Consider the following 21,604-nt stretch of genomic DNA (forward strand, 5'->3'; position numbering starts at 1 on the left):
CTATCACACACCTGGTGAAAGGACTATCAAATTTGTTATCAGAGGATTGCCGGCGAATGTAAACCCGAATGAAATCAAAAAAGACATTGAAAGCAAAAACTTCAAACCTGTGAAGGTTACAAATATGAAAAACTTCCACACAGGTAGGGCCCTTCCTCTATTTCTGGTAGAAGTGCCGGTCACGGACAAAAGTTTTGCAAACACTACAGAAATCGCTGACATCACTATACAGGTTGAGAGGTACAGGGGGGTTCAGGGCCCTCTGCAATGTCGTTCCTGCCAAATGTACGGGCACAGCAGCTTTAGGTGCAGGAGAGACCCTGTGTGTGCATTTTGTAGCGGCTCTCATGAGACAAGGAACTGTATTGACAAGGGCAATCAAAAAAAAATTAAATGCTATCACTGTGGGGGCCCCCATACATCTACTTACTCTGGATGTCCATCCAGGCCCACAGTTGGCCTGAATAAAGGAAGAACATTTATCCCCAAAATTCCCCCTGAACTGATGGACAATTCACACACGCAAAGAAATGTGCAGGCTACACAGGCTGTTGACGGAAATCTTGATGAAAATATTGTATTGAATAATGGACCAACTACAATCAGCCCCTCTACACAATCCAAGAGGTGGAAAATTATTGACACTGTAAAAATGGTGGATGTGAATCAGATTAAACTTAACATAGACAAACAAAAGGAACTTCATAGTATTACTAGGCCTGGCACTCATCCACTTGCGCTAAAAAAAACGTTAGTGCAATCGGTGACTGAGGCCAAGCTCACTCTCACTGAGATACATGCCAGGATTTCATACAGAGAAGTCCTGCATCAACTTTTGCTCTTTACGCACAGACATAATATATCTTCAATCTCTGATGTGGACATTGAAATTTCTAATCCCATTCTGACACCCTTGCGATCTCCCCCTTCAACAAATGAAGACACTGATAAAACTGCTGGAGGGGTAAATCCTGTTGCATTATTCGATGCAAATGCTGTATGTCTTGGAATTGAACAGGGAAATACCCCTGAAACCTGTGTGTCACAAAAAATACAAATTATGGACTCTGTTGAATACAAGCAGCTTAGTGTTTTCTTTACGAATTTTCTTAAGACTGCTGGGTTCACTACTCACAAAATTAATTTAACACTACAAGCTCTGATTGAAATACTTCTTCTCCCCAACAATTAGTAATACACGAGATTCACTACCACGCCCCCTCATGGTAATGGCGTGGAATGCCAATGGCATAAAAAACAAAATTCACGAATTAAAAGAGGAGCTATACAATAATCAGGTGGATATAATTTTAATAAGTGAAACATGGCTACTGCCTAGCCAATCCATTAAAATTAATGGATTTACAGGGGTCAGGAAAGACCGCACCTTGAATCGAGGAGGAGGTGTGGCAATTTTTGTGAGGAATACATTCTCATACCATGAAATTTCCCTCCCCTCATCTACACAAATGGAGGTAATTGCGATTAACCTGTAATTAACCATCAACAGATCAACCATGACCTTTTGTGCAGTTTACAAGCCTCCAAGAAATAGTTTGGACATTACTCTACTCGATCACATATTTAATACCCAGTTACCCACATTTATGGGGGGCGACTGGAACTGCAAGAATGGCATTTTTTACAGTATCGGATCCAACAGAGGGGGCAGGGTCCTTAGGCGCTACTGTCTAAATAATTTTCTCAATATACACTCTTCGGAAACACCCACCCATGTTCCGTCACAAAGAAGATATAGGCCTGATGTTATTGATTTTGGTATATCGAAAAATTTCCTTATTGATATCAACACCTTTTCCAAAAAAATCCTCAGTTCACCGCATAACCCTGTTTTCTTTGTAATGAATTTCCTATGCCCTCGAAAAAGACATGTTGTGAGGAGGACAGACTGGAATAAATTCCAGGAACTTTTACAAGAACAACCTACAGTAAACTATGATACAGATCAAATAACGGAATTGGACAGTGCGGTGTCCAATTTCACAGACACTGTTTCTACTGCTCTGAGGAGTTCATCCACGGAAGTCATTCGCCCCGAACATCAATTTGGTCTCCCGAGGGAAATTCTACAGAAAATTCGTCATAAAAACCGTATAAGAGGGCTATGGCAACGCTTTCGTCGCAGATCTGATAAAATAGCCCTCAATAGACTTAACCGTGAGATTCACAATGAAATTCAACATCATGTGAACAGTAGATTCACTGAATTCATTGGGAATGCATCTACTGAGAACAACAACATCTGGAAGGCCTGGAAGTTGTGTAAACCCAAGGGTTTGAACAGTGTGAACAAGCTCATGGGGCCCCAGGGAATTGTTGTTTCAGCGGAGGATATCGCCGAAACGTTTGCTAGTGCATTCCAGAAACAATTTTCCCCCAACCATATACAACATATTGACACTCAATACGAACTTAGAAGGAAAGCTGCCGAATACATTCATCATCATTTACATTCTAATCCCCAACATCTACAACTTACTGATGTCATGGAAGTGTCTGATATTATCTCCAATCTCAATACAAAAAAAGCTTGTGGAGCTGATGGCATCAGTAACCTTACTCTTAAAAATCTCCCTAGTAACATGTTATTCAACTTGACGAACATTTTTAATGCAGCCATAAAAAAACATTACTTCCCAAAGCCGTGGAAACATGCGATGGTAAAAGCCATACACAAATCGGGCTCGGATCCTATGCAGCCAGCTTCTTTCCGACCCATAAGCCTGCTCTCCAATATCAGTAAAATTTTTGAAAGGGTCATTTCAACCCGTCTGGAGACCTACTTAACTACTAATAACATCATTAGACCCGAACAGCACGGCTTTCGGCATGAGCATTCCTGCGTAACGCAGCTCATGAGGGTCACTGATTTCATCACTACTGCAAAAAATAATTATGAGTTTGTTGCGGCGGCTTTCTTCGACATTAGTAAGGCCTTCGACCGTTGTGATCACCCGACCCTTCTTGTTAAACTCATTGATCTTGGCTTCCCTCCTCATTATATACTTTTCTTTTACTATTACTTGACCGGGAGAACATTTCAAGTCAAGCATGGTGACAGGGTATCCACAGTTAAAAAAATAACAGCATCGGTCCCTCAAGGTAGTGTGCTCGGCCCTCAGCTTTTCTTGATATACATCAACTCTTTTCCGGCACCACAGGTGGGAATACTTGCCCTTTTTGCGGATGACGCTGTGGTGCTGTGTAACGCCAGGAAAGCTTCGCAAGCCGTAAACAACCTGCAGGAGACAACAGATGAAATCATGGACTGGTGTGAAGAAAACGATCTTACACTTAACCAGGAAAAGTGTCAGTTTGCATGGTTTGCTAGTAGAACTAAGATCCCACCCTACAGACGATTGTTTATTGGTGAGCACCCCTTGAGACCTGCACGCAAGGTTAAATATCTGGGGTGTATTTTGAATAAGACTATGACATTTACTCCTCACATTAAGTATGCCTGTAATAAGACCAATAGCATTTTGGGGGCTCTCAACAGGATTATTTTCCCTCAGGCGAAGCTCTCGATTAAGAATAAAATTTTACTCTTTAAATCAATTCTTCGACCCACCCTCTTGTATGCATCCCCTGTTTGGGCGCATGCCTCGATAACTAACATTAGAATTCTTCAACGATCTCAAAACAAAATCCTAAGACGCTTTACCGGTGCCCCTTGGTACGTCAGGAATGAAAACATCCGCAGGGACCTTCGATTAGACAAAATCTTTACCTACATTAAGCAGCTTAATAAAAAACAGTATGAGGCCATGGAAAACTCAAACTTTGAACACATCAAAGAATTGGTCAATTATAATGTGGCCCCTACCCCTAGAACGTCGGCTAGAGGAATATCCTTTCGTAGGCCGAAACAGATTTTCCATCTCAGATGGGAGAATCTTAGATAAACTCAGCCGAGTTGGCTATCTTGTATATAGTTCTCTTTTTGTATTATTGTAACTTATCCATATATCTGCATTTCTGTTATCTTACTCGCATATACTCGCATTACTCACATTTACTCACATTACTCGCATTTACATGAAAAATTGGAAAAAAAAAAAAAGACTTCTCCCTTAATGAGAGGAACATGCTTTGAACTGGTGTAATTATATTCTTTTTGATGTGGTGGACTCTTGTCTTTGGAACTCGCAAATTTTTATTTTTCACATGTACATGCTCACTGCCTCTTTCAGCTAACCTCCTTTGCTGGTGTGGGGTGCTTGTGACTGTTGGTTGTGGTGGCATATTTTTGACTTCTTTACCTGGCAGAAAGATCTGATGGCCATGACCATGACGCACGGATTTGTCCTCTTTATTCTACACATTCACACACTCTCACTACTAACAGACAAACTCTTTCTCTCTTCATAGGCCTATCTTGGCCCGTTTGGACGTCCCACTATCAGCCCCTTGGAGCTGGGGATGGGGGTAAGCATCTGATGCTGGTCTGGTCTTATAAGGAAAGGATTCTCGTCCGAACTACGAGTCCGAACTACGAAGAAATAGCGGAGGGTTTCGCTGACCAATTCGAGCAGCAATTTGCCCCGAACGGCCTCCAAAGCGCTCGCATCAAACAGCATATAAGCGACACTATCGCAAGCTATCTCCAACGCAGCCCCGCCCCCCAGTCAACAAACAACGAGGTCCCGCCCACTTCGAAACAAGAACTAGATGAAATAATAAAACACCTAGCAACGAGAAAAGCCCCAGGTCGAGATAATATCTCCAATCAGGCGATAAAGGCGTTCTCCCCGAACATTAGGGCCTCATTGGTCAATATATTTAATGCAATACTTGCCATAAATTACTTTCCCCCAGTTTGGAAAGATGCGATTGTCAAGCCCATTCCGAAACCAAATGCTGACCCCCTTTTCCCCCAGAATTATCGCCCAATCAGCTTGTTATCGAATATTGGGAAATTATTCGAACGAATATATATCAAACGCCTTCATAACTACTGTGATAGCAACTCTGTAATTCGAATTGAACAGCACGGATTCAGGAAAGAGCACTCGTGCGTCACTCAGCTGCTCAGAACAACCGAGTATTTTATGGACGCCGTAAATAACAAAGATTATGTTTGTTCTCTCTCCCTCGACTTCGCTCGAGCGTTCGATAGAACAAGCCATGAAACACTTATCTTCAAATTAATAAACCTAAATTTCCCCCCCGAAATTCATATATTTTGTTAAGAATTACCTACAAGAAAGACACTTTTCAGTAAAAATTGGCAACGCCCTCTCTTCGAGAAGACCTGTAAGGGCCTCGGTCCCTCAGGGAAGCGTGTTGGGCCCATTGTTCTCCCTCTATGTAAACGATTTCCCCGCCCCCCAGAGAGGTGTGGGGAATCGGTTAAAGCCGTCCGGATATTATATATATTTTTCCTTGTGGTTGGAAGAGAAGTCAAAGCCGTCTTGAGATGACACTCGGTGTTTTGGTTGAGGTGTCACATGTTGTCGCGTATGTGTATGTCCGTTCCATGCGTATGTAGTGATTTTTGTGATTTGTTTTAGTTTAATAAATAAATTGAATAGATTTTATCATCGTTAATCACTACAACTGGTGACCTATATTGTGAAGAGGACAGGCAACCAAAGGATTTAAGCAAAACAAAATGGCAGATGAAAACGCAACTGGTTCGGCAGAGATCGCCCATGTTTCCGTAAAAGCTCCACCGTTTTGGCGAGCAAATCCGGAGATCTGGTTTAGGCAGATGGAAAGTCAGTTTCTTCTGGCAGGAGTGACAGCCGAGGTGACCAAGTATCATCACATCGTATCTGCCTTGCAACCAGAGGAGCTGTCTGTTGTCGGGGACATTATCACCAGCCCACCCACCGCAACATCTTACGCTACGCTAAAACACCGTTTGTGCACGCAGTATGCGGACTCGGAGGAACAGCGGTTGCGCGACCTAATTTCTGGATTGCAACTGGGTGATCGGAAACCATCACGCCTTCTCCTGGAAATGCGAAGTAAAGCTGGGCAACGGGTGAGTGATGATATTTTGAAGTCTCTTTTCCTCCAGCGGCTGCCTACAAATGCTCAGCAAATACTAGCGATATCCAATGATAGCCTGGATAAATTGGCAGAAATGGCTGATGCCATACTTGCCGCCGCGGAAAGCTCCACTGCAATTCATGCGGTTTCAGCTGAAGCTTCGCAAATGCAGACCATTCTAATGGACATTTCTTCCCGTTTGCAGCGTCTCGAAACGCGTGCTCGATCCCAATCAAGAAATCGCCGAGGATCTCGTCAGCGTTCTAGCAGTCGTGACAGAAATTACCAGCACTGCTGGTACCACTGGCGTTTCAAAGAAAAAGCAACCAAATGTGTCCAGCCTTGCAGTTTCAACCAGCAGGGAAACTAGTTTGGCCGTCACTCGATACTCGGAGTGACGGCAAACTCGAGTGCTTCCGGCTGTATCTGTCTGACCAGTCATCTTCCGTCCAGTTCCTCATAGACACTGGCGCTGATGTATCTGTACTGCCACTACGCAAAGAAGATTCCCGACGTCAGCCAGACAAGCTTCAGTTGTTTGCTGCAAACGGAACTGCCATACACACCTTCGGTCAACGACTGTTAAAACTAGACCTAGGACTTCGTCGTGCATTTCATTGGTCATTCATCGTTGCTGCCGTTTCACGTCCAATCATCGGATCTGACTTTCTGCGGCATTTTGGACTGCTTATAGATGTTCGGCGCGGTCAATTAATCGATCCACTCACTCAGCTTCGTTCACATTGCAAGATTGCTGGTGCGGACGTACCATCCCCAGCAGTGAAATGCATCCGGGACAATAGTGAATTTCATCGAATTCTCACCGAGTTCCCTGAACTGACAGAGACTGTAGCAACGTTTAATGCTGTTAAGCATGACGTCCAACACTGCATTGAGACCAAAGGCCCGCCAGTTGCATCAAAACCTCGCAGGCTACCACCGGACAAGCTGCGTGCAGCTAAGTGGGAATTCGATCATCTAGTTGCCCAAGGAGTTTGCCGACCATCTCAAAGTTGCTGGGCAAGCCCACTGCACATGGTACCCAAGTGCAACGGCGATTGGAGACCATGCGGCGACTACAGGAGACTAAATGCTGCAACTATCCCTGACAGATATCCCGTTCCGCACATCCAGGACTGTCTCCAGGTGCTAGAGGGGAAACAAATATTCTCCACCCTAGATCTCGCGAAAGCCTTTCATCAAATCCCTGTGAGACAAGAGGATATTCCGAAAACAGCCGTAACAACACCATTAGGGCTGTTCGAATTTCTCTTCATGCCTTTCGGACTGTCGAATGCAGCTGCAACATTCCAGAGGTTCATAAATATGGTGCTGCAGGGTTTCATCTTTTGTGTACCGTATTTCGATGATGTTCTCGTGGCATCTACAAACGCTGAAGAGCACAAGGAACATTTGCGCCAAGTATTCAAACGTTTTTCCGAATTCGGAGTTCGCCTCAACGCTGCTAAATGTGTTCTGGGGCAACCATCGGTTCGATTTTTGGGTCATATGATCTCTGCAACCGGCGTTGCACCTCTTCCTGAGAAAGTGTCGGTCATCGCTCAATACCCAAAGCCAGACACAGTCAAAGAGCTCCGACGATTTTTGGCCCTCCTCAATTTTTATCGTCGCTTCGTTCCAAAAGCAGCAGAGACGCAAGCACTCCTGCATAAATTTCTAGCGGGTTCCAAGCGAAACGATAAGAGGAAGATCGTTTGGACCAAAGAAGCCGATGAAGCATTCCTGAAGTCTAAGCAGGATCTGGCAGATGCAACAGCTTTGGCATTTCCAGTGGCAGCAGCATCTTTGGCTATTGTAGTAGATGCTTCCGATATTGCCATGGGCGCAACTTTGCAACAACGTGTGTCAGGATCTTGGCAGCCACTTGGGTTCTACTCCAAGAAGTTATCTCCTGCACAAAAGAATTACAGTGCCTATGATCGAGAGTTGTTGGCAGCTTACTCTGCTATCAAATATTTCAGGCACATGGTTGAAGGCCATTCATTCGTCCTGTACACGGATCCGAAGCCTCTCACATATGCCTTCAGACAGACTACTGACAAATGCTCACCTCGTCAGCTTCGACACTTGGATTTCATTGGCCAGTTTACCACAGACATCCGACACATCAAGGGTGCAGAAAATGTTGTGGCAGATGCATTGTCTCGGATATCCATATCTTCCATAGACACACCATCTCCCACCGACTTCAAACGAATGGCAGAGGAACAACTCAAAGAGGAGGGTATTCAGCAACTACTCACCAATCCTTTATCTATTTCCTTGAAAATCCACTCTCTTCCTGTTGATGAATCAAAGCTTCAGCTGTACTGTGACGTCTCTACAGGACGCATTCGACCACTGGTTCCATCCTCGATGCGTAGGGACATCTTCACTGCCTTGCATGGACTGTCACATCCTGGAGTGAAGGCCTCTGTGAAACTAGTTCAAGAGCGTTTCGTGTGGCCCGCACTGAAGGCTGACGTGACCACTTGGTCACGTACATGCATTAACTGTCAGAAGTCTAAAGTGAGTCGGCATACGAAGAGCCCACATGGGGAATTTTCACCACCTGATGCCAGGTTTGAACATGTCCACATTGATATTGTAGGCCCTTTGCCTCCATCAGAAGGCTACACATATTGCCTCACCTGTGTGGATCGCTTCTCTAAATGGCCTGATTATATGCCGGATAGCTCTGCTGATACCGTGGCCAAGGTTTTCTATTCTGGATGGGTTGCTCGGTTCGGTTCACCTAACAGAATCACCTCAGATCAAGGTGTCCAGTTTGAGTCCTTTTTGTTCAAGGCTCTAACCAAGTTCTTGGGAACCAATCGCCAGAGGACCACATCATACCATCCACAAGCAAATGGTCAAGTAGAACGCTTCCATCGAGACCTTAAGTCTGCTATCAAGGCTCACGCAACTAACCGCTGGGTAACAGTACTTCCTACGATTCTGTTGGGTTTTCGAGCCGCCTGGAAGGAGGACTTGCTAGCTACAACTGCGGAAATGGTGTATGGTGCACCTATACGGCTGCCAGGAGAGTTTTTCGTACCTAGTCGTCATCACCCAGATCCATCAAGCTTCGTTGATCAGTTGAAGACCACCATGGAAAATTTAAGCCCAAGACAGACTGTTCGCCACGGAAAACATTCTGTTTTTGTCAGCAAGGACCTGCTGTCTTGCTCATATGTTTTCCTCCGCACGGACAGAGTGAAGAAAGGCCTAGAACCTCCGTACGAGGGACCTTACCAAGTACTGTCAAGATCAGAAAAGGTGTTCCAAATACTAATAAAAGGTCGACCAGTATCTGTAAGCATAGACAGAGTCAAACCGGCTTACATCTGCGGTGATGACCTGCCTTTCAATGCCCACAAGCCTTCCAACGATCAACAAGAAACAACAACTTCAAAGCATCAGCAGACAACTTCTAACGATCAGCAAGCAACAACAACTTCACGGCAAGCAACAACAACTTCACGGCAAGCAACAACAACTTCACAGCAAGCAACCACAAGTTCAAAGCATCAGCAAGCAACAATAACTTCAAAAGATCAACAGACTTCCAGTGACGAGGACCAAACTTTCATGACCACCCGCTCAGGTAGACGGGTCAGATTCAGGTTGCCTTGCAGGTAGTTCTCTCGCTATCGCTGGTGGGGGACTACCTGTGGGGAATCGGTTAAAGCCGTCCGGATATTATATATATTTTTCCTTGTGGTTGGAAGAGAAGTCAAAGCCGTCTTGAGATGACACTCGGTGTTTTGGTTGAGGTGTCACATGTTGTCGCGTATGTGTATGTCCGTTCCATGCGTATGTAGTGATTTTTGTGATTTGTTTTAGTTTAATAAATAAATTGAATAGATTTTATCATCGTTAATCACTACAGAGGCCTCATAAGTCAGTACGCAGATGACGTGCTAATTTCGACAAACTGCAGAGACCCCACTAAAGCCTTTGAAAATCTACAAGAAACGGTCGATGACATCGAAGATTACTGTCTCGACTCAGATATAGCACTTAATCATAACAAGTGTAGCTTCATATGGTTTCACAAGAGAAGAAACCCTCCCATGGGACCAAACCATCACATAGAACTTGGTCGTGCGAGGCTGCCCCCGAAGCAACAGATCAAATACCTGGGCATATTTTTCGACAGAAAGCTAAACTTTAAAGCCCATACAGAATACGTCAGGATGAAGGCTACCAAACAACTAGGTATGCTAAATAAAATTTTCTTCCCAAATAGTGGTCTCTCACTTAGGAATAAAATGCATTTGTATAAAACCGTAATTAGACCCGTTATTTCTTACGCCGCCCCCGTTTGGGCCTTCGCTACAAAAAAGAACTTGAACACCCTTCAAATTATCGAAAACAAAAACTTTCGAAAATTCACCAGAGCGGGCTGGTATATGAGGAACATTGATATCCGCAGAGACCTACAGATAAACTCTTTCTTTGATCATGTCAAGGTTTTGGCGGAATCGCAATACGAAATCCTTAGAAATTCGGAGCAGAGACATCTCTCAGAACTAGTTGTATACGACCCCAGAGTCATATGGCGGTATGGACGGCCGCAGAACGTCCTCTTCAGACCTTGGTGATATGTATAGTGTGAGATAGTGTATATAGTGTATATATCCCTTTATTTCTAATTTTTTGCATCATTTTTTCTATTTCTCTATTTTTCTAAATTATTGCATCATGTATCTAAAGCCAAGGAGGGAGGGGGCGTTCCCAGGTCCCTTTAAGTCCATACAGTTTCAAACGAAACATAAGCCGATAGATGGCGGCACTGATGCTCAAGTGATGACTCGGAAAGCGAGCACGAAACGAAACTATAAGTGAAAGTTAACAAGAATGTACATTATAGATATATACATTACAATCTAAGCAAGCACTAATGATTAAACCCAGAGGTTTTTTGTTTCGCATCAACATCGCGGAAATTTTTCCTCTTTTCCCCCTTTTAACATCACGGACCTGCTTTGTAAAATTTTCTAAACCTGGACATTATTTTGGAGTGCATAATCATAAAATGACTCTCATTTACAGCTCACGGCAATGGCATTTTACCTGCAAAAATTTATGAAACTGAACTTGAAAACCCCGGATTTGACTAAATTCTTACACACCACAATTACACACATTTTTCGCACACACACTTACACGAGACAATATAGGTCACGTACTTCGTGGCCCGCAGATAAGTCTGGCAGAACGGCCATTAAAAATTGTGTCGTGGCACCAGCGAACCAAATTTTAATTCAGTTCAGTTCAGTTCCGAACTACGAGAGAGTAAGCACGCTCCGATGAGCTCCTGATATTATCACCATGTTAGGATAAACCAAAAATGCTAGAATAAAAGGCATTAAACCACAATCCGTACTCAGTCGGATAATGCAATAGAAAGGCAGCAATATTCCTTTAGTGTTAATGTAAATAAAATTTTTTATCGCAAATCACAGTCCGTACTCAGTCGGACTTAGCGGAAAAAACCAAACTTAACCAAAAATAATATTGCAACATGGCCCACAGAAAAACTTATGCACAACAACCAGTATGCTTCCTGCACGAGGCGATCCTTGAAGATGACAATGAGAACGAAGCATGGCATCAGCTGGCTGCAAAGTACAGCAGAAGGAAGGTGAGAAACGCCGACCTAAACAGAGCCGCTATAGCCTTTCTCGACTCAATCAAGGATCACTTCGACTGTTGGAACTTGTCTCACCCAAGAGTCAGACGCCCGGAGACAGAGGTGTACTACTGCACGGGGGACGAGTTCCTACGGAAGGCAATGGAAAACCATCAAAAGATAACGGACAGGCCAGATGACCCAGAGATACCACTCTTCAAGCAGCAGCTGAGATGGAATATCAGCCAAGCTTTCATAATAGGAAAGGACTGCTTTTTTGACGAAGATGAAAACACTGTTTATTATACACTGTTTTGGTCACTCACATGATTGCACAAGCTCTAGGTCACTGATTGACACACACACATGGTTCTTCATTTTATAATCCGATCTTTTAATCATTCACAAACTTGCACATGCTCTATAGGTCACTTTTGTTCATTCACGTACTTGCACACACTCTTCTGCTAACTCACGTGCTTGATCACTCTTTTGGTCACTCGCTGACCTAGTCTCTCGCTTCCTGGGCAGAAGCGGATTTATAGCAAACTATACAAAATTTTCCGCCGCCCCCCCCCCTCCCATTCTACTAATTTTCTTGTCTCCTCATTCTCAAATTTGCCGCGTCTCTTCCTGAACGGGAGGGTCTCTCACCCTCCTTTCCAATGTTGAAGACAAAGCCAATACCAGCTCTCAACTTTTTTTCCATCTATTCTGAAAAAATATTTTATCCTCTTGCTTTTTTTTCCTGCCTGTGGGTCAAAGCCGCTTGAAAGGTGCTCTTAATGCAGCTTTGCTGTGGGTAGAGAACCTTTATATGTTGAAAAATGATTTGAATTCAATTATCCCTGAGATTTCCAAGGAAACGTATTGTGTGCAAGATCATATACACAATTTGATTTTGTAAGGGGTGGTGTGGTGGCAAAATATTAACATTCTGTCTGTAATGTGCTTTTCAATGGTATATTACTGCGAAATGATATACAGTCGCCCCCCTTCCCGTATTTGCGGTTTTTTTCCTTCATTAGAAATGTTTTTCAGTAACGCTCAGCAATTGTCATTCACGTGTTTTGTTTACAAAATTTGAGTTGTGTGTTTAGGATGGCTCATTTGCCTACTGCTACTGATAATGCTCTAAAAAACAAAAAAGATGAAACTTTACAAGAAAAATAAGGGGTTCTAAAGAAAAATTGGATATATTCGCTATGTTTGGCGAAAGTAAGTCAATTGCTGCGGTCGCTCACCATTACGGAATCCATGTGTTTCTCATACCGAAAATGCAGGGTTTTTTTTGTATAAGACTGCTACGAAGAAGGTAGTCCAATTGATTGTAATATTACAATGGGAAAAAGCGAAAAAATTAATTTGCTCTTCTATAAAGGGAAGGGCTAGTGAAACGTCTTGTTTCATCAGAATTTTATATAAGTAGAAGTTGATTTCATAGGTTTAAGAAACGATTTGGATTACACAATGTAAAAATCACTGGCGATGAAGCTGCTGCCGACCAGGAGGCAGCTAGCAAATTTTCAGAGACACCGCCGAAAATTATTGAAGAGAAGAGATATTCACCTCAACAGGTGTTTAACGCTAAGGGGCCGTTCAAGTATTACGTCATCATCGATGGGGGGGGGAGGGGGGTTTCCGATTTGCTGACTTTTGATGACAAGGGGGAAGGGGGGTTTGTTTAATGCTTACGTCATCAACCACCCTTTATGAAAATATGAGTTAGGATTCAGAAGGGCAGAGCTGATGACGAAATTTTGCTGACGGGGGGGGGGGGGGTCAAAAATGGCTAAACATTTGCTTACGTAATACTTGAACGGCCCCTAACGTACTGCACCATTTTGGAAGAAAATGCCGCATAGAACATTTATCACCCAAGAAGAAAAGCAAGCCCCTGGTTTTAAAGCAAGTTAAGGTAGACTTACTATGTTTGTGCAAATGTGTATGGGTACATGGTAAGGCCCACCGTCATTTTCAATTCTACGAATCCGTGAGCATTAAAGGGAAAAGATAAGTCAAAGCTTCCACACAGTATTTTGGATGAACAATAGAAAAACTTGTGGCTACGAAAACACTTTTCCGGATTGGTTCAAACTTTGTTCCATTCCAAAAGTCAGGAAGTACCTTGAGAGTGAAGATATGTCATTCAAAGTTCTTTTGATTCTGAATAAAACTCTTGGACACCCACATGCCAAGAAGTTCAAAGCTGACGGTGTGGAAGTCCGTTATATGTCTCCTAATACAACATCTATCATTCAGCCCAGGCCCGTCATTTGGGGGTTCAGGGGGAGGGGGACAGGATGTTCAATAAACGAGATAAACAAAAAAACGATGGTTTCGGTTATTCGTAGATTTTCCGTATTTCCCCGCCTTCAGAACGTAACCCCCACGAATACGGGGAGGGGGCGACGATAATGTAGAGTGATATTGGATGGCTTAAAATTATGTATGTGCGTGACAGTGTACGCGCCTTTGGTCAGGGAAATTTTTGAATTTGGTCAGGGAGAATCAGGGAAAGTCAGGGAAATGATCAAGCAGATTTTACTGGGAACCCTGCACTGATTTGGCCCCCTCTTTTAGCATTAATATTTAAAATTATTTTCAACTTGGCGCTAGGTTAAAGGCTGCCCCTTCCCCCATGTATCTCTCTCCATCTTGGATTTCATGAAAGGGGAACTAGCAGAGTTAAGCTATGAACCCTGAGAGCAGGGCCGTCTAATGAGCATCATGGGCCCCCGGGCCAAGTAATGCGTGGTAAATGCTAGAAAATTTCAAGCATATCTCATTTTTGTGAGGCCCCTCTTCTCTTGAGGCTCCCGGGCCGTGCCCGGGTGTGCCCATGCGTTAAGACGGCACTGCCTGAGAGACATTTTTCCCCTCCCTGATGCTCACACCCGTCACTGTTGGGTCTCCTTGCCCCGGGTGCGATTCCCGGATGAGACAAATCACTTTTCTTTCCAAATATCCGTTTCACCATAACATCCAGAAAATTGAATTTCTCAGTATATATTTCAGGCCAGGGGGAAAAAACTATTGCTGTAATTAAGGGAGGCTGCTACGATTCCACTCGGCGCTTCACGCTACTAATGCATGTTATGGGTCATTCCGAAAAAAGTGTACATTCCACATTTTTGAAAAGAAAAACTCAAAGTTGAATTCACCAACTGGGACGAAAATTGCTGTATAAAAAAAAAAAACTCTGTTCGCTCTAACTTGGGCCCTTATGTAAATAAACCGCAGTACCAATTTTTGATATCACTCCGCATCTCCTTTATCTCTATTGGTTGTAATTTTACCCGCCTCTTCATTACGTGTTCCGAACACGAGCACGACCACCTAGATAGGTTATATAGGAGGTCGTGACACGAGCCGTTAAATCCTAAGACGCCTTCATATGCTATTACATTCTATTAAATCCCAAAAGGCACAGTGATACGATTGGCTGGTGAGGGAGTGACGAAGGCATGAACTGACTTATTAGTTTGTCATATTTAGAAAGAAATCATACTTTTCCATCTTCGAAACAAGTCGCCAAGATGACTTTGTGTTGCTATCTTTTAAGACGGAACTCTGTCGGGAAACCTCATGCCCATGTACTCTGTATTTTACGGGACAAAATTACATTGAACTCTGAGAAAATTTAAAATTTCCGTTATCACGTCATTTCTAGTAAAAGTACGCATTTTGTGGGTTTTCGTCTCTGAGAGAGAAGTTTTTATCGAATCGTGAATTTTTAAGCCTAGTGAAAATTTCACACCTATGATAAAATTTCATACCGTGTTGGGTACATTCAATACCACTGTGCTGTTGTAACATTACGCATGCTCAACCCATGGTCCACGGGCCAAATGTGGCACTCTGAGTGATCTGATGTGACCCGCGACCTCAAATTTGATTTTGTAAAAATTTACAGATCACTTTAGTGACCCGCCGCACAGATCCAGAGCACACTTACACGGTCGGTGGCACAGCACTTAAGTGACTCGTGGGACATTTACAGAGCACTTGAATGACTCTTGGCACAGTTTAACATCACTCAAGTGACCAGCGACATATACACAGTTCACTTGAGCGACCTGCGGCATAGTTTTAGATCACTTGAGTGGACCCGACATATTTCCAGATCATTTAATTAATCCGCGGCACATTTTATATCACTTAAGTGGCCCGTAAAACAGTTCACACCACTCAAGTGGCCAGTGGTGCAATTCCACAACACACAAGTGGCCGGCGACATATTTATAAATCACTCAAGTAACCCACGCCGTATTTACAAATAAATTAAGTGATGTGCGGCACAGTTCCAGAGTAATTAAGTTACGTGTGGCATAGTTTCAGAGCACATGAACGGCCTGCGATGCAGTTTCACATCACTCAAGTTACCCGTGGCCTAGCTCTAGATCACTCAAGTGGCCTCCGAGGCACATTTCGACATGAACTAAGTCGCTCGCGACACATTTTCAAATAAATAAAGTGACCTACTCTCTCCCAAAGGTTGAGCACCATTGCATAAGGTAATTGAATCTCCATTGCATGGAGAAATTCCAGTTGGTTCGTGTAAGCTTGGAAGTGAAAACATTTTCATTATTATTCTTATCAGTGGTGTTTTAACAAGAGAGCCAGCAGATCAATGGACCCAGTGCCGTCTTAACGCATGGCCCGGGGGCCTCACAAAAATGATATCTGGTTGAAATTTTCTAAAATTTACAAGATAGGGCTTCAGAAAAACCACTTAGCCCTGAATGGACCCCAGGGGCGATCAGTGGGTCTAGTGCCACGGACCAGAGACGCAAATTTCATCCTTTAACCACACCTTCAACATTATAAGAGGGTGTCCAAGCATTTAGTTGCGAGACTGCCTAGGGCCGTAGCCAGAAATTAATTTTGGAGTGAGGGGGCGACAGGCAATTTTCTTACAATTCGAGGGGGATGGAACCAACCCCACCTCCCTCCCTCGCTATGGCATTGGTAGACAATTGAAGGTGTCTTTTTTTTTTTTTTATTGATTCTCAAATCCTTTTTCTCGAAAATTTGAAATTTTCATAACTGCACAATTTGCAGTTCTATTGTCATAAATTTTCATTTTTAACTACATATTTTTTTCCATTCATTCTAAAATGCCAACAATGGGGTTGGAATTAACTCTCACATTAGCTTTTAATCAGCATGTATCTCTTTTATCAATTCTGAATTTTTATAATTTTTATTTATTGTATGTTCATATTTTTAATTCAAAGTTTTTTTATCATTACCGTGGCTTACTAATGTGCAACATTGAAAAAAAGTGCAGAACCGCTGACATATACAAGAACAGTTCTGGGTTCAAGCCTCCAAGCAAAAGCCTATGCAAGGAGGTGCTCAAGGGACCCATGCCTTCCCCCCAAGCCGACCAAAAGTTATAAAAAAATTTAATATTTTGGTCAAAAACAATTTGAAAAAAAAATATCGAAAGAAAATACCCTTCATATTATGCTCTGGGGTTTTACACTTGGTATTGGAAATAAATTGCTGTTCAAAATCTTGTCTCTGCGTTCACGTTATCAGATTTGACCTAATTTTTGTGCCTAGTCACTAATTACTAGAGAAATGATGGCTTGGAGATGTAAAAACAATGAGGTGATTGTTTTACTATTTCTATGTACTACTACTAACTTGATAATCAGATAACTTGGATATCCCAAGATGGCTAACATAGAAAGCACAAAATGTAAATTTTTTCTGCTGTAGATATTTTTAATCTAGTGAGTTTAGCCAGCACCTAGTTTAGCCCTGACTTCAAGGACTGTAGGTGTGTTATTGTTGAAGTCAGATCTGAAAAGGTAATAATTTTCTTCTAAAGTTCTAAAATTCAATGTTATTTGAAATATCTTTAAACTTCTTGAATATCATCAAAATTCAAGAACCAAGATCTGGTGAATGTAAACAAATTAAAACAGTAATGAAAAATAGGCATCAGATATATGTGTAGAAAAATTTTAAAGAGATCTAACACTCTTATAGAAGCACCCCCTTCCCCACTCTAAATCCTAGCAAGTCTTGAGAGTTCAATGGAAATTTAACATCATTTTTTTAAATAAATCACAAAATAAATTGAAACTGAAGTATTTATTGATAAAAAAAATATCAGCTAACGTTCATTTACAATGTGTACGATTGCTGCCACTATGCACATACAAAGGACTTTCTAAACTTTTGATCATTTCCGCTTCCTCAGCATAAAAGCGTCAAACACCTGTTGTCTTTTTTGATGATTGTTTCCTCTACAGAACTGAAACTAATGAATCTCTGATATCATCTAGTGTTTTGTGGAGAAAGACTCCCGCTTTCATTTTATCTGGAAAGAGAATGAAAACAATTGTAACAATTAATAACACAAATACAAACTCTATGGCCACAACAGGCAAAATGCCCAATGAGGTGGATGAAAAAAACCCCCCATAAAAATATGGTTGTAGAATACCATATTAATTAATACCCCTTTGGGACTGAGCACCAAGCTTGCTTTTGTGACGAAAGTGTATATCTTGTATATCACACTATATCTTGAGAGGTTTGCACAGTGCTGTCTTAACGCATGGGCCTACCTGGGGGCCTCAGAAAAATTCAGTTGGCCCAGGGACCTACGATGCTCTTAAGACAGCCCTAGTTTTGTAATGCAAATGTATATATATAAAACCAAGGGTGTTGCCTGATATTCATTTCAGACAAATTCAATGATGCTATACTTAGGTTTTAATATCTCTTCTGGTCTTGGCACCACAACTGTGGCCCGCATTAGTAACAAAATTGTTTTACGCTATATCTCAGGACGCTTGTAACACAAATAAAAGATTATGGATAGTCTGTTAGATATTCAAAAGACGAAACTGATATGATACCCTACAGATTTATGTTTTCTAGTCTGGGCATCAAGCATGTGGCCCGTATTTGCCCCAAAGCAGAATATGCCAAAACAGCAACGTACACCCCAGAATAATCAGTACTTCTACAGAACAATTTCAGGAAGAATGTTAAGAAAGGCGTGGAAAACACTATCCCCAAAGCAGAATGTTTTGCATTATTCTGCAACGAGCCCTCAGCCGTGACTGGAAATGCACTATAGTAAAAATCATCTTAGAAAAATTGATGGCAGATGGCAACACTACACATAACAAGCATTACATAGTAACAAACTTCACATTAGGTTCACAACACGTAGATGCACATTCCAACATATACCAATTCGTTAGAAATTCCCAGAGGAATGTGGACAAGGTACTTGTGTGGTTTAGTAGTAGTAGTAAAATCCCCATAACAGTGTTTTCTATACTTTTTTAAAATTCTTCCAAATTGTTCTGCAGTAGCACTGATTGTTCTGTAACGTATGTCACAGATTTTGGCATATTCTGCTTTGAGGGAACACTATTTTAAGAATTGTTACCGTAGATCATTTTCAATCACCTGAAGGCTCGTTGCAGAACAGGGCAAAACATTCAGCTTTAAGGCCATTCGTAACAAAATTGTTTTATAAAATATTTTGAGAAGTTCACAATACAAATAGACAACATTGGCATCGCCTGCTAGCTATTTCAGGTAAACACAAAGAATGCAGTCACGTAAAAATTTGCAGATGTTTCTATGACACAGCCTACCCCATTTTTTTACGCTTGTACCTCCCGCAATCCAGTGATGTAACTCATGGGAAATTTATTGGCAAATGTAAAAAATTCAATGGCTTTCATTATTAAACAAACGAATAATTTGAAATTGTCTTTATAAATTTAGTGCAGTACTTTTTTTAATGTTGATTATGTAATTTTAATAATAGATGGCAGCTCATTCGTTTTGGATGTGTGGGGGAAAAATTTTGAACCTTTTTATTTTTTTATATAAATGTCTCCCACACCTGCACCCAATTTATTTGAATCTTAATTTTTTCAACGCCTGGAAGTACATCAACTGAATGCTTCTTATTTTAGACTCTACTTCTTTTACCTGAAACCCCCATAGCTTCTACTCATACCAACTGGAAGGATGAAACTGACAGGGGTATGGGACAATTTCTATAATTTTTGTTTTTTCACATTGTAAATTCACAATGGAGGAGCCCACCACCACTACTACTAAACCATGCATGTACCTCGTCCATATTCCTCTGTGGAACCTCTAACGAATTGGTACATGTTGGAATGTGTGTGTACGTGTAGCGAAACCTGACGTGAAGTTTGTTTCTGTGTAATGCTTGTTATGTGTAGTGCTGCTATCTGCCAATAGTTGGAGTCGAAAAGAAGATTCCAGTCAGGGGCACCGCTGCCAAGTGTGGAGGGGGCCACGTGTAGCTTAAGCGAGGTTGTAAGAAACGACATCTAAGGCTTTAGTTAGACATCAAAAAATTTTAAAATATCCAATATTAAAAATTCACATGACCAGAGGCTAATTTACAGTTTAGCTGATTGTGGGCTACAAAAATTTTGCCACCCTCTACTCATCCTTGTCTAATTTTCTTGACCATTTATTTTTTAAATTTGCAGGATTTGGATAAATATATTATATATATATATATATCCCAGTATCTCTCTCCTCTCAGCCAGTATTTCTCAACCTGTAAACATACCAGTTTTTTTTTTTTTCATCCCTCTTTTCCTCTTGACCTTGTCTCTATATTTCTCTAGTTCACTTTTTGCCTGATCACTCACATGGAGTTTATTTATGCTTGCAAACTCGAGGCCACTCTTTTTGGTCACTCGCTGACTCAGTCCCTCTCTCCCTGGGCAGAGGCGGATGCATATTTTTGTAAATTTCGGAGTCCTTCTCCCATTATACTAATTTTCTTGTGACCATTTATTTCTTGAATTCACTGTCCTGGGCCGGCTAAGCCTCTCTATGAATACGGCTCTGCAAATGATATCATGCTTTTAAGACATACCTTTCTGACATATTTGTTGAGAAAACCTGAAGATAGAGCTTTGGGACAGTGATACCAGAACAATGTACTCAATGTAATTTTCCTGAACGGTCAAATGAATTCAAATTCTGAATTCATTCAGAAACTACAAATCAACTCATTTGCAATTTCTTACCTCTCCGCTTTGATAAGAGAATTAGGTGCCAATTAGGGGAATATTGGTGTGCCCAAAGTGGCTTTCCTAGTGCTGTACTTGAAACATTCCAAAATTTTCAAGTAATATTATTTCAGCAGGACACCAGGCATTCATCTTTCTGCTACTGACTTTTGCAACATCTCTGGCCAGTGCATCTGCTGATGAAATTTCCTGATCTATGACAGACAAAGGTCTTTCACATTCTTTCTTTCATGTCATTCTGATGATTCTTTTGATAGAAATATTTTGACGGCCTTACCAAAGATTAAAATCTAAAAAAAAAAAAATCATGCATTTGACAGAACAGCCAGAACTGGGGGGCAAAGGGGAAAACAAATTCAAAGGGGCAGCAAATTTTGGGTGGAAACAAAAACACAGGTGTAAAATCATCAATCAAATTCTAAAGTGGTGGGAGCAGCAAAATCCCATTTGGTCCTCTCCCACACAAAAATCTCAGTTAACCCTCATAATGGCAATCCCGAGATATCTCATAAAACTTGAACTGCTTTATTTCAGTCATCCCAAAATATCTCAACTTCTTAACAGCTTTTATTTCTAATGTGGCAGTTGCAATGCAAATCAGGAAAATTTAAAAAACTACTTAAAGGGTTAAGGCCTGACATAACGTCACTCTTCAGTTATTAAGTTGTTGTCACTGACTGTTTCATTGTGGGATGAACAAAAATATTTTTGCCTCCTAGAGAGTAACAAAAAATATGCCAATTGCAATAACAGCTTTATAATATTTGAATACTGCATTCCCCAGCACACCAGGAAACAGTAACCGAGACCAGCATGCAGAGAATATTCATATTTTCCACTATGCTGGCAAATTTTAGTGACCAATTCCTGATATAACATCTGT

General features: G+C 41.7%; 1 long non-coding RNA gene across 1 annotated transcript in view; it reads right to left on the reverse strand.

Annotated features, from left to right (window-relative positions):
- Window positions 1-17,749: 17,749 nt before the first annotated feature.
- The window catches only part of LOC149081295 (uncharacterized), a 67,132-nt gene continuing 63,277 nt past the window's right edge, over window positions 17,750-21,604 (reverse strand). The window contains exon 4 of the long non-coding RNA XR_016193420.1: window positions 17,750-17,993. This is a non-coding gene — a long non-coding RNA (uncharacterized LOC149081295). The remainder of the gene's footprint in view (window positions 17,994-21,604) is intronic.

The sequence above is a fragment of the Pholcus phalangioides genome, unplaced genomic scaffold (genome assembly GCF_987345545.1).
Source record: "Pholcus phalangioides strain wild (caught in Gottingen) unplaced genomic scaffold, Ppha-v1.0 ptg000010l_1, whole genome shotgun sequence".
Taxonomy (NCBI): domain Eukaryota; kingdom Metazoa; phylum Arthropoda; class Arachnida; order Araneae; family Pholcidae; genus Pholcus; species Pholcus phalangioides.